Source organism: Lonchura striata, chromosome 10, assembly GCF_050655825.1.
Source record: "Lonchura striata isolate lonStrDom1 chromosome 10, ASM5065582v1, whole genome shotgun sequence".
In the NCBI taxonomy this organism is placed as follows: domain Eukaryota; kingdom Metazoa; phylum Chordata; class Aves; order Passeriformes; family Estrildidae; genus Lonchura; species Lonchura striata.
Genome location: NC_140712.1, coordinates 19,040,501 through 19,059,304, shown reverse-complemented (window position 1 = coordinate 19,059,304; position 18,804 = coordinate 19,040,501). Strand labels below are relative to the sequence as shown.

Below are 18,804 nucleotides of genomic sequence, written 5' to 3'. Positions count from 1 at the left end.
GTAGACAGAATTTTCAAACATTAGGGACAACAAATCTATCAAACAAGTGTTGTCACAGACTGCTGGATAAAGTCCCTTTACAGAAGTAGGAGCACTTTTCCACATCTGTGAAGCCCTTCTCCCCATCAGACACACATGACAGATATTCTGCTGTGTGGATCTTCCAGCCTCTCACAACTGCTTGTTCTTTCTGCAAAACCTGGATGGAATTGCCAGTGTAATGCCAGGAGAAGACCTATTATGAGTAAATTACTTATTTGTTTCAATACAGTATTTAGAAGCATTTATTTTCACTCCCATTTTGGCCCTGAAACAGGAATGCTACAGGCACAGCGCCAGCTCTCAATTATCCAAGGCAGAAAGGCAGGGGGACACAAAGATAATCAGAAAAAGAAGCAGCAAAGACAACACAAAACATTTGTAAATTAGACAATAAGAACATATTAGGTACTTTCACATTTGGGCTAACAGCAACATTTGGGAAAAACAACAAGAAGTCCCCCAAGCACCCTTGTAAATGGCTTTCTGAAGGGAGCAGGGACAGACTGAGCAGTGTGCAGCAGAGCAAGAGCTGCCTGTTCCCTCTGGAGGAAGGAATGGACCTTGCTGATGGACCCATGTGCCTGGTGAGAGGGACACCTCAGCAGACACGTGCCAGCACCAGTCTTGGTGCCACTGCACTTCAGAAATGGCCCACCAAGGACCTTATTTGCATCTGGGTGCTTTGCTCACTCTCCTAATCTCTCTGGGGGTGTTGCCTGGCATCTCAGTGCATTTATAATGCATTACATCACAGCTATCTCAGCCCTCAAGTTCCTTATCTGGAAACTTTTTAATTCCCAAGCTCCCTCTCTGTGCATTTCTCAGGAGCTGGGGAAATTATCAGAGCTGCAAAAAAAAAAAAAAATTCTCAGACCCCCATACCCAGGCAAGGCAAACCACACCTGCCAACAACAGCTTAGCCAAGCAGAATAAACTTGTATGGTCAGAAGCAACTTCACCTTCATTTTTATAATGCAGGGTGTGAAGTAATTCCTCACGGTTGCTGGCACTGGGACCTAGCTGGATTAATAACCAGGGACAGAGCAGAGGTGCCCCCAGCCAGCTGCTCACACAGAAACCCAGCGTGTTAAAGCCTTCAAGGCTCTCACCTAGAGCACGAGGGACAAAGGGAGGTGGTGGGAGGAAAAGAAGTGCCAGGCTGTATGAGCTGCAGGGAGGGGTCCCTGCTGCCAGGGCAGCAGCAGGAGCTGCCAGCCCCTGCCCAGTCTCTGCCAAGCTCAAAGCTGCAGCAATGCCACCCTGCCTCAGCCCGTGCTGCCAGCTTAAATTAATCCCCAGGGTCTCTGCCCGTGCTGTCCCATGTCACAGGAGGAGCAGGCATCTCCCCTCCTGCAGTCACCTTGTCCTGGGTGCTGGGTTTGTGCTCCATGATCCAGCAGTACATTGGGGAAATTGTGCTCCTTGAGCAACAGAGCTGCTTAGGAAGCCTGTGCCTTGCTCCTCTGGGGATCTATAAAGCCTCACAGGGGAGATCCCTGGACACCTGCAGAAGCATTTCAAGGGATGTGAAGTGAGGGAAGAGACAAGCTGGGAGAGAAGAAAAAAAGAGATTTATTTTCCCAGCACACCTCAGCCCCATCTCCCCTCCCTCCCAGCCCCAAGGCCAACCCCACTTGTGGTTATACAGTTTCCAACAGGATTTTCCAAAATATCCAAGTCACATTTTTTGTGGGCGCTAGATGGCATCAGTGTTTGTCATTCAGCCCCCAAGAGCCAGGTGGAGCAGGCTGGGTGACAGTGCTGCCCATCCTTGCTCCCAGAACACGATGGTGTTCCCGGGATCCTTCAGCCCCATGGAGGATGCTCTAGTAAGAAATGCAGTGACCCTGGCTCAGGGAAGAAATGCTGATGTCTGGCTCCAGATCAGAAGGCTGAAGGATAGCTTTATTAAAACTATATTGTATTACATTAATATACTATTTAAAGGGAGACTATCCTATTCTACATACTTCTTACTTACCTATTAAACTCATGACTCTGTGCTGAGAGCCCGAGCCACAGCTGGATCCTGAACCCAAATAACCTTCACCAAAATCCAACCCAGCCATCACTGCAGGTAAACAATCTCCACACCACATTCCACATGGGAAAACAAAGGAGTAGAGATAAAGATTGCTTTCTCTTCTTCTCTCTGTGCTTCTCCTGAGAGACAGAATTATGTCTCTCTGTCCAGAGAAGGTGAATGTCACAGGGTGGCACTGTCAGCACCTACACATCTGCCATATACACACTCAGGCTGAGCCCCTTCCCTGTCTGCATGCCAAAAATCACAGCTTTTAGGACAAACTGTTCTCTAACTGTTAAGTTTTCAGGCACAGAGTTGAAGGAGACAGCATGTAGCAGAGATTGCCGTGGCTACTCCTGTGGTGAATGAGACAGCATTCAAATACTTCTGAAAACTGAACATTAATTACGAATTTCTATGTAAATATGGTCAAGCACATAAGGACACACTGGGCCCCATATCAGCTGGATCAATGACAAATTCAGCTACTCAGGCAGAAGGACAAGGGGCAGCCAGTTCTACCTTGTAGGCAGCACCTTTGGATGTATCAGTGTTGGTCTGAGGAGGGATAAAGTTTGGCCTGTGATGATCTCCAAACCACTGAGTTGTCTGACCATGTGTGTACAGCAAAACCACAAAACTGGTGTTTGTTTCATGGAGCAAAGCCCAAAACAAAGAACATGGAAAAAGATCCTTCACCAAAAGCGAACAGGAAATATATTCCGCTTTTCCAAAAGCAGGGACCTGTGGCTGGTGATCCAGCAGCATCAGGAGATTGCAGAGAGAATTATCTCATAAAAAGGCCAACAATGAGAAATCTGTAGCCAGTGCAGGCACAGGTGACAGATGAACACTGCCCCTCCTCACACTATTGCATCTCAAAACCACCATGCCAGAAATAAGCCCTGTCCTCGGTTATTGAAGTGCCTCATTTCATACCCTGGTGGCTGCAGGAAGGCACGAATTGCTCTGCCATGTCCTCACTAGAGGGCAATGTGGGATAGAGCATCCACTGAAACACCTAACATCTTGCAACAGCTATTAAATTATTGCTCACCTCTAGGCTAGCTTTAAAAACCTATGTTAATTTTGTTTTCACTGTTTCTGCAGTTTGTTCTAAAATCAAGAAGAAAACAACTGGTTCACCCCGTGCCCTTTTTATCTTTTTTTGAGACTCCAACAAAATCATACGGTTGCAGTAATAGTATTTTACACTTTAATTCACAAATCAAGCAGATTGTGGAAAAACCCAAGGCATGGACTATCACAATGGATAGTTCAGGGTCTGTACAGAGCAGGACCATGCTCAAGGATTGATGGAGCACGCTGCTGGGCACAAAAGCCAGGCTAATTAAGCAATTGGGATAGAGGATGTGGTTGAACAGCTATGCAGAAATGAGGACACAAGGGGAAATTAGGCAAGTCTGAATTAGCTTAAGACATCCTTCCTCTTTTGAGAAATCCTGCACAACTGCTAGCACCCCTGCTATTAGGAGAACACTTTCCACATCACTCACCTTGTCATGCAACAACAAAGCTGCTGCTTAGTACAAAAGGAGGTCTTGCAAAAGCTCTTTTCCCAGTGCTGGGGCTGCTGCTAAGAATTAAAATGTGTTAAATTTGTGGTTAGCTTTAATACCACTTGCTTGGTCTTTTCCCATGTTTCCCTCTAACTTTTAGATCAGTCTGATTTGATGGAGCCAGAGGACACTGATACCAGGAGCAAACAGATCAAAGGTCCTATCCTGGCTCCACCAGGCTCTTGGGAAACTCCCACTCATGTCAATAAAACCAGGGATCAGTACTAAAATTTGATGGTATTTTTATTTTTAATCTCTGGGTTATTTTTCTTAATTCTTACTATATTATGGCAGTTCTTAGAAGTACTTCAGAGAAAAGAATTAATAAAAAAAACAACTCTGTCCTGGGACAATTCAAACACTTTGTCTTGTAACTCCCAAACACTTCCTTCCAGTCTGTATCCTTAAAGCACAATGACATCTTAGTTTGGAAACAACTAATAATTTTCAGTTTACCTGTTCTACTCCATCAGTCTTCCTGCCTCCCAAAAAGGCAGAGAAAAAAAAAAGCAGTAAAGCAGGCTGCACTAAGAAATCAGAAATGTTTTCCTCCTCATCTTTTCAAATGGAACAATTTGCCAAATCCTACTTTCTCCTGTCAAATAACATTTTCCCAGAGCTGAGGAAAGGATTGAGACAGAGGCCAGTATTAGATCTGACATTTTGTGATGAGACTTTATCACTAGTAAGGCCCAAGACTGATAATGCAGTTTTCTATTAGAGCAGAGGGAAGGAGCAGCAGCAGGCACCACATCTGTGGAGGGATGGTGGCACAGAGATGCTCTGAGTCACACAAAGTACACAGAAACCAAATTGCAAAGAGGGATAAAAGCTGTCAGCATTTCAGTAATAAAGAGCTGTCCCTTGGTGTTTCAAATTGCTTTCCAGTAGCAACAGGATCCTGAAACATGAGCAAACCTGTGCTGTTCACAGGGCAAAACAGGCGAAGCATCACCTCAATCCCTGTAATGAATTAACTGGGGACAGTAACTCCCAAGGGAAGCCCTCCTGGATGGAAATAAGGCATCGAGGGAGACACTGCAAGGCTTGCAGCCAGAGGCACCTCGGGCACAGTTCACTGAGGAAAAGAACACGTGGGCAGCTGAAGAACACCAAGTCATTTCACTTCAAAGCCTCAGCCTCACCAGGGGCTGAAGACATGAGGAAATTTATTTTGGAGAGCTGCCAGCATGTGCCAGGTGAAGGTGAGCTGGGTAGGTGAGACAGGAGGAGGAAAAGCAGCATCTCCCACAGCAGGGCTGGCTATCAGAGCAGGAACCATCAACAGTGACTCACACTTCCAACCATGGGCAAACCCTGGTGGAGCAGAGGACACTGCTTCATTTAGCTATGGGGCTGTCACTGGTATCTGCTGGGTACCCTGGAGCCAGGTTGCTCCTGCCTTGGCATTTCCATGAAATTCAAGTGTGGAAGATGATTCACTGTGCTCCTAAGAAGCAGCACACCTTCAGCAAAGCACGTGGTCAGAGAAATACCTCCTCCCCCCTGCGCCATCCCAAGGGACAGCTTTGGTGGGCAAAAAGCTGATCAGTTTGGAAGGTGAGGGAAATTGCTGCAAAACATTGTCCTTGCATCCAGTAACTACATCCCTGAGGAGGAAGGGAGCAAGGAGCTAAAGGTGATTTCTGTCAGCAACTGGGTGGTGCAGTGACCATCACAAACCACAGGTTTTGGGGTGTGTGGGGGAGGGCACAGCACAGACCCCACTTGCCATGGTCCTGGGACAGCATCTGGCCAGGAACGTCGCCCTCAGCCCCTGCCTGTGCAGGAGCAAGCTCTTTCTAAAAGCACAAGGGGAACTGGCTTTGCAAAGCACGAGATAATCTCAAAACCCTGCTTGTCCCACATTTCCTGCTGCGTGGAGGGCCAGGCAGGCCAGTGTAAAGGGATTACTGGAATATCCTAATTCAGGGGCTCTGTGACCTGCCTTTAAAGAGACACCAACACAGTCTGTGGGAACCAAAGGCATCCTGGTGCAGACTGGGGATGCTGTATCCTCCTGCACACCAGGGAGTGGCTCTCAAGGGGATAAAGGGATAAAGGTTCTGTGTTCACACCTGGTGGGCAAAGTTCCCTGCTTTGGATTTTCTCTTGGCTTCCATCAGTTGATGTAACCTCAAAAATGCACAGTAAGGGTAAAGGGAGAGAGTTTCCTACCCAGATGGCTTCTTGGTACAGCAAAACCTGCTGGAGTGACCCAGCACTGCCCATGCTCTCTGGCAGACAGTGTGCCCATGAGCTGCCCGTGCCCACAGGAGTGGAGGGATGCCTGCACTCCTGCTCAGCCCTGGGTCTCTCATACCCACCTTTGCTCATTTACCATGGAAAGGCATAATTTTCCCTGCCACTCAGCTCCCTGTCTACACAACCAGCTGCCCACCATCACCTCCTGCTCCCTTACAGCTGCTGCTCACGCACACAGGCTGGAGGAGAGGTGAAGAGCTGGTGCTGGCTGGAGGCGTGTTTTGATTTGTTCTGCCTCCTCAGGGCACCCACTGAAGCCAAGGGAATGTTCAAACAGGCTGGACAGATGTTTCCAAGTGCCTGCAGCTGTCAATTAATGAGAAACAACTTTGGGACAATTCGCTTTAATGTTTAGTCTTTGTTCTGATGGGGATCAAAGCAGCTCCAGCCCTGTACTGGCATGAGGTGGGGAGGAGTGAAGAGGTTGGCGGTTCATCCCATCTGTACAGTAGCACACACATTATTTATTAGTCCTTCCTTCAGGAGCTCAACACCAGCAGACCCCTCAGACACCTGTTTAGGGTTGCTCAAGTGATGGCAGAGACAGGCACAGAGGTCCTGGAAGTCCCAAGGCAGTGAGAGGCTGAAATCCCTGCTCAGCCATTCCCTTCACATGGACCACTCACTGCATCTCGTTACCTTCCTACCTTTTAACAAAAGCTAGTCCCTGCTTGTGACATACTGCAAGATGCACAAATACTATGCAGTGCTTTAGTTATCAGGAACACCAAATGTGTTAGAACAAAGTGAGTTTTAGTTCTGAGCTCTTCTCATTGATTCCACTGCTACAGCTCACTGCCTGCATCTGTGTGTGCAACACAGCACTTGGAGAAAGATCCAACAGCACTGTCCCAAGGCATCCTACTTCTCACTGACAGACTTGCAGCTGCTTTTGGGCCAACAGAGCATCTCCAGAAAGCCTGCAAAGCAAAAGCATGGGATTGAATCTGACTTCTCCCATTTCCATGTAACCACTTGTGATGGGAAAGCCATACAGGGGTTTAATTCTTGCAGTCAGTGAAAGAAATTCTTACAGAGTTTGAAATCAGGCAGCCTTGGATATCCTTGGACATCCTCCCCTCTTCTCTGATCAAGCCTTTCTGTCAATATATCAAATCAGTTTCAGTAGCCTGTAAAAGCCACTCTTGCTTCATGAATATTTGGGTTTTTAAAACAAGCTACTCACCACTGTATGCAAATACTGCAGAATGACTTATTTACCCCTGTGTTTAATAAAACTTAGTAACTGTAGCTAAAGCTGGTTGGGGAGTTTCATGTACTTACTTACAAGAAGCAATAAAACCATGCACCCATGCTACAGATATTACAAACTTCTAATATGATTCTTCCAAGGCTCGGGAGTGCTCATGGCAGTGGCTTTTTCCCTGCCTGCTGGAAAAGACTATTTCACTACTCCAGAGCAGTTTTTGTTCTAGCCTATATTTAACATTCAGATGTTTATCCCTAAAGGGGTTGCTTGAACTTGAAAGTATCTTACATGGAGGCTTCTCCCCAGACTATCAGGGACATTTTAAATATTGATTTCCATCAGAATTTGGGATTTCTCTAAAGAAATGTTTGCTGACTTAGAGATGAATCTGCTTTCTATAAGCAGGAATTTTGCCTGGTGAACCACCCTGCATTTTCAATTATTACCAAGCCTTAGGTTTGTTTTATCAGCAAATCCCTGTCCTCAGCACTATCAAGGCAACATGTGGAAGGATCAATGTTATATCAACAACTGACAGTCCCAGGGGATCCCGATGCACGCACAGAATGTTTGTGGAGTGGCACAGAAGGGGATTGGGCTTTTGCATTAGGACCACAAGCTCAACATCCAGCCCCAGATTCTCCATAATGACTAGGTGCACTTGCAGCAGCTCAAAACACATTCATGAGCTCATTCTGATGAGCACAAAAATAAGGAAAACCCAAGCCAAACAAAACAAACACCCCCCCCCCCAAAAAAAAAAAACAACCCAAAATATAACCTTAAATCAACCAAAAACCCAACCCAGAGCTCTATGCATATTGGCTTTTAGGTTCCTCCTTTATCCAGCTGCTGAAACAAGATCACCAAAAAGATGGCAAAAAAACAAATCACACCATGAGAAAAGCTCTACAATCCTCAAAACCGTGTTTGCAAGCAAAACAAAAATTAAAGCAGCCAATTTGTAAGCTCTGCAAGGTAAAGTGTGGGGATGTGCTCACTACAGAAGTCTTGGGATTTATCTGGTCACACCAGTTAACACTGGGAACAAACTGTTCCCACTCCAGTTTTCCTCCCTACCATCTCAGTCCCCTCCCAGGCAGCAGAGGCACCTCTTGCTGCATTTCTCTCCTTACTGATGGGAAGCTGGAGAAGAAATTTGCTTATGCTAATCAAGCCCTGGCACCAGCCACACGAGAGCTAATCCACTGGCAATCTCCATCAGTCTCTGCATATTTAACCAAAGCAGTGAACACTCACAGAGGATTTCGAACGCAGTGGCATTGTTGTAGCAGTGTTTTCCTACTTGAGCTGCAATCACTCCGATGCCCTGTCTCTTAATATTTACACACACTCTACGCACAAACCGCGTGCAGAATCACATCAGTGCATGCAAGCGAGGTGAGAGCCTATGAAAACACACACACATTGATTTAATATATCTCCCTGCACCTAGTGCTGTCTCCACGCTCTTCCAAAATGCTCATCTTCATGCTAGTTGTTTCTATAAGCCAGCATCTTTTAAGATAGACATATTGCTTAATCCTCACAGAAGATTTGTCTCCTTCTGCAAAGGTTTTACAGGTAGTTGGACATGCATTGCGAGAGATTAGAGACTCAAGCTGAGTTAGGAGAAGTCTGAAAAAAGAAGCTCAATAGTCAATTTTTCTGCCATTTTCTGCAAAAAGGAAACAAAGAAACAAAGTATGAACCCATGCCCTGTCCAGTCAGGTGCATCACAAAAAGCCAGTGCTGAGCGATCTCCAAAAAATAAGGACAAGCCACTTGCTCCACCCACCCTGCTGGCTGACATTCCTGTCCCTGAAACTTGCTTGTTATCACATCAGAAGGAGGCAGCTCAGTTGAAGAAGTGAGTACAAGCACGTTCCTAACTATAGCGTGCAAATCCAGGGCAGGCTATTTCCACCCTGACGCACGAGCCCACGAGCCACGGATTCCACTCCTCCAACATACGGCGCAAACGCACCAGCCGTAGCCGTGGGCTTGAACCAGCAATTTCCACTTTGTAAGCAATTTTCCCCTTGTGCTAATTACCTTGGGAGGCAGCCACCAAAGAGACTTTGGAAGAAAAAAAGCCACATGCTCCAACGCCAAGTATGGTTTTTTTGAAGGGCTGGAGCCGCACGCCTTTGAGCTGTGCTCATCTCCCCCCAGCCCTTAAACACAAACGCCTCTTCCACCAAACCCACGACGCCTCTGCAGCTACAGATGGGCAGATTTCCTTGTGTTATTTCCCAGGAATTGTGCCAACTGTAGGTTTGTATGGAAATATACTTTTAGGGCACTTTTCTCTCTACAGGACTGCAACTCTGCTCTGAGTTTGCTGGCTGATGTCCCCTTCAATATTGGGTGGTTTTGGTTCTACAGAAGAGCGTAGGGATACATTAAAGATCTGCACAAAATTCTTCCCAGTCCTCTCTTCCCTGCTCGGACGAGCTGTCCACTCCACCTACGAGCACAGCCTGTGTTTGCTAACAGACATGAGACTCTTTTGAGGCTCTTGTACATTTTAACCTCCATCACTTGAATTCTGCACAAGTCAAGCACCTCCTTATACTCTAAAATATACTGGAAAAAAAGCCCCCTAAAGCTCATGCAACTGAGAATACAATGAGCTATTCACACATGATTCTCACAGCCTGTAAAATGTGAATTTTGGCATTTGGAAGTTGCTGCAACACCACCTTCCCTTTTTATTTCTTTCTTTTCAGCTGTGTACTGAGTTCAGAACAGATGCAACATGTTCTTTTGAGGAAAGAGCTGCCAAAACTGCCTCACTCTCTCTCTAACCTCAGCCTTGGGGGTATCCCTTCCCATCCCACATACCTTAAATGAGAGCACGTTCAATTTCTAACTGAGGTTCTATGTCAATACAGGCAGCTTGCTGCTTTTCTAAGCAATGATTAGTCAGGAAGAGAAGTTCAGCTCTTTTCTCCCTACTGGACCTCTGATATGTCTGCCTCATCATTTGAAAAACTCTTCCCTGCAGAATTCCCCTCTGCCCCTTCCCACTTCTCACCTGACTGCAGCAGAGGGCCACTGCTGCATTTCCAGTCTTTTTCATGCCTCTAAAAGCATTTGCTATTTCTTTCTTGAGATGACAACACCTAGGATTTCAAGACCTTTCCTCTTAGCATCATCCAAAGAAAGGATTTTCCAGGGTTGGATGACACAGACTCATCCAGTCAGGTCAGGTATGGTCCTGGATACCCCAACAGCCCACAGCTCCCCAGATCCTGCTCCCCTCCCAGCTGATCAAGCTGTTACACACACATACATGAGTAATCCTCCATCCCAAACAGAGCACCTGCTACAGAATGTGACGCTCTGAACAATGGGTGAAAAGTTCATATTCCTGCTGTTCAGGCATTTCCATGCCAAGGAAACATTCCCACTGCCCCACATCACCCCTGCTCCAGTGCTTCCATCTCAGCTGACAGCTCCCTGGAAACATAAGCAATTCTAATTTATTTTTCTCCTTTTGTTTCGTGTTTTCTCAAAACATCTTGGAGGAAAAACTCAGAACAATTAAAGATGTAGTATATGGTTTGTTCATCTGTGAAGGAAAGCAGGAAGAAAAGAGCATCCAAAAAGCAACAATTCCCTAAGAATTGCCAGGGCAGCTCCTGCCCTCCCAAAAGCCATCAGCACAACTTCCAGTTTTAGCAAGTTTCACACATTTTGAGATGTCTGTTCGACTCTGCTTGGCTGCTGTGCAGGTACAGACTACGCTGCACGGTGGAGGATGACTCAAATGACTCACAGGCAGCTGGCACTGGGTAAGCCCATCCTAAATTTCCGAGGCAAGGAGCAGCCTGGGAATCACCAATGACGTCAGGCAAGCTGCTGGGAAGCCAGTGCTGATAACAGTTATCTGCACCCACCATTTAAGAAAGCGCCATGCTTTCCTCTGCACAATAGATTAAATCTACTCTGGTAATGGCTGAGCTGTCGGGAAGGAAAGGAAATTGAAAACAAAACGTGTGTTGTTCTGCTTCCTCATATTGCAAACGCCATCAGAAAAAAGTATTTGCTCTTGGACAATAGTCATTCTGTGTCCTGACCCAAATCTCACTGAGGTTTAGGGGAACTCTTGCACTGATCTTAACAGGCTTTGAATCAAATCCACCATTTGATTCTTATAACAGATAAATATTTGTTCTTACAGACATTTAGGGTGCTGGCCTGGGACCTGGCAGACTTGGCTTGACACAGGTATCTCACATCTCCTTGCCACCCATCTCCTCCCTCTGAAGTACCCCACTGCAGAGCTGCTCAGCCCTTGGCCATGCACAGGTTGCAGCTCCATCTGGTTCCTTTGGAGAGTGGCAGGAGGAGGCCAAGGTGTCCTCAAAGCATCAGTGGGGATCACTGTGGGGCTCTAGCTGTGCTTTGTTTCATGGCAATGCTACTTCTCAACTAGCTCTATGTAAACTTCTCAGCAAGAGAAATTTTGGAAGTCTAAATATGTATTATTTATGCACTCATAAATAATATATATTTAGACTTTCAAAATTTAGACAGCACTATGCTCCCACAAAAGCTTCCAGGCAGGCAATAGGGTGATCCAGTCTGACAACCCCCTCCAAATATCACCCCCAATTACCCCATGTGGGGAAGTCTGAGGGATGCCAGATGCCAGTCTGTTCTGGGGGGTGGGGAGACTGGCTGGATGCAGGATAATCCCCCAGTCTAAGATTACTTCCAATGTAATTGTTTAGCAGTTGCTTGCACTATCAGCACAAACCCTGCAGACTGGATGCAGAGGAACATACTTCTGAGAGAGTGTTATTCAGCATTTCATCCATCCCTGGTGCACAGCCCTCCCTCCTCTTGCCAAAACTACAGCCACATGGCTGTTATCCTGAAGTTTCTTACCAAGTCAGAAGCTGTGGGGAGCTGCCACCCTCTTCAGTGCTGCTTTCACAATAATATTTTCTTTTGTGCCAAGGAGGACCCTGTCCCTGAAGAGTCTCTTTCTGCCCAGGGGAGAGAACAGCTGCTGCTATCATTATGGGCTTGTCTCCCTCAATTAAACATCCACAGCCACAGCTGAAAGATGAAACAAAAGTCCTCTTCCAGCCCTCCAGGAAAGGGGTTGGATGGAGGCTCTGGGAGAAGACAGCAAGTCTCTCACAGTAGACCTGGAATTGCATTTTAAGTTGAGAAGTGAATTAAAAGCTGCTGAATATCCCATCTAAAATCAATCACATCAGAAGGGCCCAGTTAAGGGTGTTTAGTGGGAGGCTGCTCTTGCCTTAGGGAAGCAACCCTAGTTGGCCAAGTAGGATGAACGTAGGAAGGTCCATGATGGCCTCTCGTTACTGAAACAGGTTATTCAAAATTCTTTGTATTATTCCTCCTCAGTGACCTTTCAGGAGCTAGTGTGACTCTGCAAGGTCACTCTTCTGGGAGTAATGGCTTTAATGATAAATACCCGATTTCCACTTTGTTCAGACATGTCCACCTCTGAGTTTGCTACTTTTTGATGGGCTTTATGTTTTCCAAAGGGTGAAGGTGTGGATTTGTTCTTTTGCCTTTCTTTTCTTTTATTTGTTGGTTTGGTTAAAAAAATACCAACTAAATTAATACAAGCCTCTTAAATTTCCAAATTTTTATCTTCAAGTGGCTTCTCTTCACAAGCATCCTTTCATCCTGATTAGACAAAAATGGAGTTTTAACCAACCAAACAACTGCAAATATCTCTGAATAGTATTTCTAAGAGTCATCTTGGTGCTGTCACTCCTGCTCATTTCCAGTGAGGTTCTACTAATGAATTCATGTTGACTCTCTAATTTCTCTGACTGTTTATTACCCCTCTTCCAGCAATCACCTCCTGGAAGATGTAACTCCTTAGGACTGCATAGGCAAATGAACTGCTTAGAAAATGAAACTAGATTCAGACAACCATGCTATTCTGGCTGGATCTGAGCTGGACTCAGAGGTTTATAGAACTTGTTAGCATCCACATGCTGCACATCCTGCCAGCTGAACTGCACTGCTGCCATTTCCAAGGCAATCCTGTGAAGCAATCCAAGTTAAGATACTCATACTTTTAAAATAATGCAGCTAAAAAACCTGCTGCAGCGAGGAATCCTAGAGAGTCTGTGACAGGAAGCTGGAAACAGCAATTTCCAAACCAGAAAATAGAGCTGCCTCTTTTATCACCATTTCACGGGGTTTATCTCTACTGCAAAGTCCTGGTACATGGAATTGGTCAAAAATACTTTGATGGACCGGTGCGCCACTGGAAAAATGCAGGGGATGAAGCCAGGAGGCTTTATGAGACAGTGGCTGCTTATCCTGACTTTAATTTTTGGAAGAGGCAAAAAAAAAAAAGGACAGGATGTTGAAAATTCTCCCCAGAAATTCAAAACTGATCACATTATTTAATTTGGGATCGACAAACCAGTCGCTTCTCCATGATGAATTCTCAGAGTGTGTGAAACCAAACTAAACTCGGAGAGCCAAACTAGCGATCTCTCAGCCCCTTTGTTCCCAAAACTCCCTGTGTGGGAAGTTTTGCGGAGAGGGCGGCAGGGCCGCGCTGCCGGCCGCCACTGCCAGGCCCCGCGGACGCGCTTGGCCGGCCCCCGCGCACCGCCACACGTTTCAGCTGGCGTGGCTTTGGACTGGGATCTACTTTCGTTATTTTTGGCAGTTTGTCGCATTCTTTTGGACAGTAATTACATTTTCCAGGGCAGGCTCCCTGCCAGAGCTGGAAACGATGACCAACAGGCCCTTTTTAACCACCTGCTACGATTCCAGCCTTGATTAGTTATTAATGTGCTGTGGGAACCCATTGCAAGAACCACCCTTTCTGGTTATGTTACCAGGCTGGCTTCAGGGAGAGGGAGGCTTGAAAGGAGATCAGGGAAATACCACAAGCAACAAAGACAGAAATTGGGAGGTTGTAGAGAAACCACAGAGATTTTGTAGAATGGTACATGAGTGTGGACCAGTTTTTAAGTGGGGACTTGCTTTGTCCCCACTGTTCCCACATCAGCTGGGACTGAACAGCTGTGATATGACATGAGCAACCCAATCCTGATGATAGCTAAAATAGAAACAAAACTCCTCGTAAAAATCTGGGGGTTCCCATTTTCTTCTTGTATTTTAGCTGACTCTGGGGAATGGGAGGCTTGAAGCATTGGGTTTCTGCAGGTGTTGGGCACCTTCTGAATGCCTCCACCCAACAAACATCAGCTTCATGGGCTTATTCATATTTGACTGAGAGCAGGGGTCTTAAACACACTAAATTCTTATGACTGGCAGGAATATGTTTTCCTGGAATAGGTCTGTGCTAGCTCCCAAGTAGCAACAGCCTGGCCACAAATGTTGTTTGTATTTATAGACATTGAAGATGCTTATTTCAGGGTATCACAGAGAGATCTCAAAGCACAGAAGTTCATCTGTGGGTTGGTAGGATGTAGCAAGTTCACCCTGGCAGGAAAACCGGTCTTTCAGTCTGTAGAAAACCTCTAATTTCCTCCACCTTTTAATTTCTACCGTCTGATTTTTACCATTGCCTTGCTTCCAAAAAAAGAAATTATGGTTCAGTGGCACATGGGGATCAAGCCTTGCATGAGGACAAGTCACACTGTCTCTCACTGAGGGGAAGTAAGAGGCTCTTGTCACTGCGTATCACACATTTCAGGTATTTTCTTCATTAAACCACAGAGGACAGAGGATTGAGGCACCAAGAGGCTAAGGCATATGACCAAGGATATTCACAGGGCTTCAGGGAATGAGGGATCCTAATCTTCCACCTCTTTTCTCCTGAGCTGGTATCCAGAAATGCCCAGATTCTACATTAGATACTTTAAAATCTGCTATGATGGATCTCGTCTCATAGTTTGTGCTGTCACCCACTGAAGTTTATGTCCCCCTCCTTTTAATAATCAAGTCTATATTTTCACTCATTGAGCACAGAAACAAGGCAAGGGTTGGCACACATCACAGGCACAAGGGACACAGGTGCCTGGCACCTTCTCAAAGCAGCAGTCCCAAAGTGAGTAATCATAATTACACTCAACAGGAATTTCTACTCTTCACAGGTACCAAATTTTAAAAGAAATGTGACCAGCAACATTGCTGACGTCCTGCATAGCATCTAAAACTCAAGAAAAATCCCCATTAATCCTGATTTAGGCCCACTTAAATGGCAGACTTCTTTGCAGACTTGGTCATGAGCATGTATTGTCCAGGGTGCCTTTGACGACTCTCTCACTCCTTCAAAGCCATCAGGATTTCTCCAGCCAGGCTTTCCATGGCATCCCTCCCAGCTACAGCCTGCCAGGGCTGGTTTGGAGCTTCCCTCTGAGTAGATCTCAATAAAGCTACCCACAGGATCTTGGTAAAAATGAATGTGAAAATCTGCTGTACGCCACCCAATCTGCATCCTGCATGGGATACAGGAAAACTACTAACTTGGTTTTGTAATAAAGCCTCACCAATGGAATGAGCATCTCAGGGGAACATTCCACCTTCACTTTCACTCTATTCTTTTATCATCTCCCAGAGGTTTTTAGTAATAAAGCCAGCACTATAAAGATCCAGAGCAGACACACAGAAGGCACTCTGCATTTATTGTGAAGGTTTCTGCTTTGCAAAGCAGCCATATGTCTGCCAGAAAGTTCCCTGCTCTGCTCCAGCCAGCGTAACCTGAGCTGTGGGGAGAAGGGGACTTAATTTTTCACATCATCCAGGTTTTGCTCCTTTTCTCAACTCTAAATGCATTTAAAGTTAATTCTTGTCTTCACTTTTTTCCTTTACCTGATCAAATCCATGATTTAATACTGAGATAAACATCTACAGACAACTTGGAGGTTCCTCAGTGCATGAGGAGTTGCCAAAAGAAGAAAAGCACACCACCACAAGATTTAGAGGCTTAGATTGTTCTGTGGAAGGTTTGGCAAAGTAGCACAGTAAAAAGAAAGATTTTTCCATCCCAGTGAAAATAATTCCTTTAGTCCAATGTCGAGACAAATCATCAGCCCTTGTGATTTATTTTGCCAAAAGAAACATTCCCAAGACACTTCACTGAAATTATTGAAACATTATGTGTTGATAGAGGGGAAAAGTAACTACCTAGAGCTTGTTTCATCTCAGTACATTATATAAAGAGATCTTTCGTCAGCACCCAAAAACATAATGTTGACAGCCTTCTGTTGAATATTTGGATAAATTTGATGCAAAACACTTCAATTTGAATTTACCTTACAAAACACCTGTCAACGTGAGACGTGTCCAGCAGACACAACCCAGCAATCATCCTGCAAGGTTCCCTCTGGAAGCCTGATGTGCCTTGTTTTCCCAGCAGTAAGGTGCAAGGATCACAAGGGGCTTTCTGATCTGGATGTGACCTTTATAAATATCCTTAAATATGGAGGTTGTAGCAGAAAGTTCTAATCACTGCATCTTGGCAAGACTATGCACAAGACTGTAGCAGGGCATTTCTTCAAAGGAAATTACTTGGGCACTGAAGTCATGGAGTGTTTTCATCTCCAGTGACTAACTGAAGCCTTCAGGCAAATTATTACACCTCTCCATGTAGGAAAGATAAAAGTTTTCTTTGACACTAAATGACCATTAAGCATGTAATACTAATAGGGGACAGTAACCATTAAGAATTGTAACTGAAGTGTGTGCCACGAAGGACAGTTAGGAAATATGCAATTTTCACAGTCTAAACAGGTTAGAATCCATCTAGTTCATGACTTCAGTAAGTGAATCACTGCTCTGCATTACTGTGGCAAAGCTGTTGGGTCACATTTACTTGATCACCACAGTCAGTGTAGGACTGCTCTTCCTGGCTTTTGCAAGGGGATTATTTTCAGGTATCCAGATGTACAGTTTTAAATTCATGCTCACTGTCAATACTGAACTAGTGAACAAGGAGAGAAGATGAAGGTAGGGAAAAAATGCTGCATGTGAAAACCACTATTCTTTTCAGTAGCAGCTGTAATACACAAAGAAGTACTGACTGACACAGTCTGAAATTCGAAAGCCCTTCAGGGACACAGAGATCTATGATGCTGTTTATAAAGGACCCTTCATCCATCCTGAAGTGACAACACTACACAGGCACTGCTGCAAACAGTGTGTTTAATCCTGCCTTTTGAGTGCTCTCTAGCACTGATCCTGCTTTCTACACACTGCTGGATAAGAAACGTGCTGCAACCTCCTCGTCTGGCCATGGCAGGCAGTGAACAGAGCCCTGTCCCCCAAACCACCACTTTGTGCCACTGCTCCTCCTCCACAGCTCACAGAGGAGAGCACTTGTGGTGCTGTCACAGCAAGAAAAGATAATGTGGAGAAAACCAGGTCACCTCTTGGTACACAGAGGAGCCAAGCCATTCCACAAACCTTTACAGCACTTTAATACTGGCATTTGAAGTAACTCTGGGCTTGCACAGAGGTGCTGGAATTGAAGAGAGGTTTTAATGTGTTTGAAAGGGGGAAAAGGAGCTTGATGAGAGCTATGCTGCACATCTCAGCTACAACACCTACACATCTCCTCACCTGCCCCTGAGATGGGCACAGAAAGTCCATCCCTTTGCATGGAGGAGCTTGCTGTTGTTTCACTGCTCTCACAGCTTTTGTCGTGGGTGATTATGAGACCTCAAAAACTTTCCAGACTGAGCAACTCCACTTCCAAACCTCCCAGGTGCTGCTCACTCAGCACTTCCAGAAAATACTACCAGTGAGGCATACATTCTTATAACCTGCCAAAGAATGAAGAAGCCACTGCCATTATTAGCCCAGGTATTAGAGCATGTGTCCCCCATCTGCCTCCAGGAGACCACATCTCAATTGTTTTCCTTGCCAGGGAAGTACCTGTACCACCCTCTGTCTGGTCCCAGATTTTACAAGTGACTACTCCTGAATTGGAACCAAGCTAAAAGTTTCCAAACTTCTCCCTAACTGATATGCTGGCTTAAGGTCTGAATTTTATTGCTCCGAAAGCAAACCAGGAGGAAAAAAAAAGAAGTGGCAGGAGTAGTCAGAAAAATCACATTTGTTACACACTAGAAATCCACCCTTTCACTAATGAGTGCTTCTCTCTCCACAGAGGTTCTCAGACACATCTACATAAGAGGCTTGACTGAGCTAAGCTCTCTGGAATATGTGTCACACCAGACCCAAATCACAGTGCTGTGATGCCATGGCCAGCAGCAGCTCAGTTCCCAAGACTTACCTTTTTTGCACCAAAATAGCGGTTAAGCCTGAACAGGAAGTTCTGAAATATTCATAATGATGGAATTAGAGGTAACACTTAATCCTCATTACTCACTGTTGGTATTTAGGCAGCATACTGTCTGGCTCGTGAATAATCAGAGGCAGAAGGCAAAAGAAGTTAATATATGTGAACAGGGCACTGTCATTTCTGAAAAGTGACTCTGTGCTGCCTTTTGGCTCTGTGTAATCTTTGTGGGCAGAGGCAATGCAAATTCCTCTCCCTTTACCTGTCATTGTAAAAAAAATTAGAGCTGGCATGAATAAAGAAGAGAGCAGACAGTTCCATCACATTCTGCTTGGATACCTGGAACCACATTTCCAGTGAATGAGTCGCATCCAAACTCCCTGGACTGTTTAAGAACAGTTTGGTGGGAGTTCTCCATTCCTACACCACCAGGTCTGCCCAACAGCAGCAACAC

The 18,804-nt window shown here is 45.4% G+C and overlaps 1 protein-coding gene across 1 annotated transcript in view; it reads right to left on the bottom strand.

The window, feature by feature from the left end:
- The window catches only part of SLCO3A1 (solute carrier organic anion transporter family member 3A1), a 130,448-nt gene that overhangs the window by 29,342 nt on the left and 82,302 nt on the right, over nucleotides 1-18,804 (bottom strand). The window lies entirely within an intron of this gene.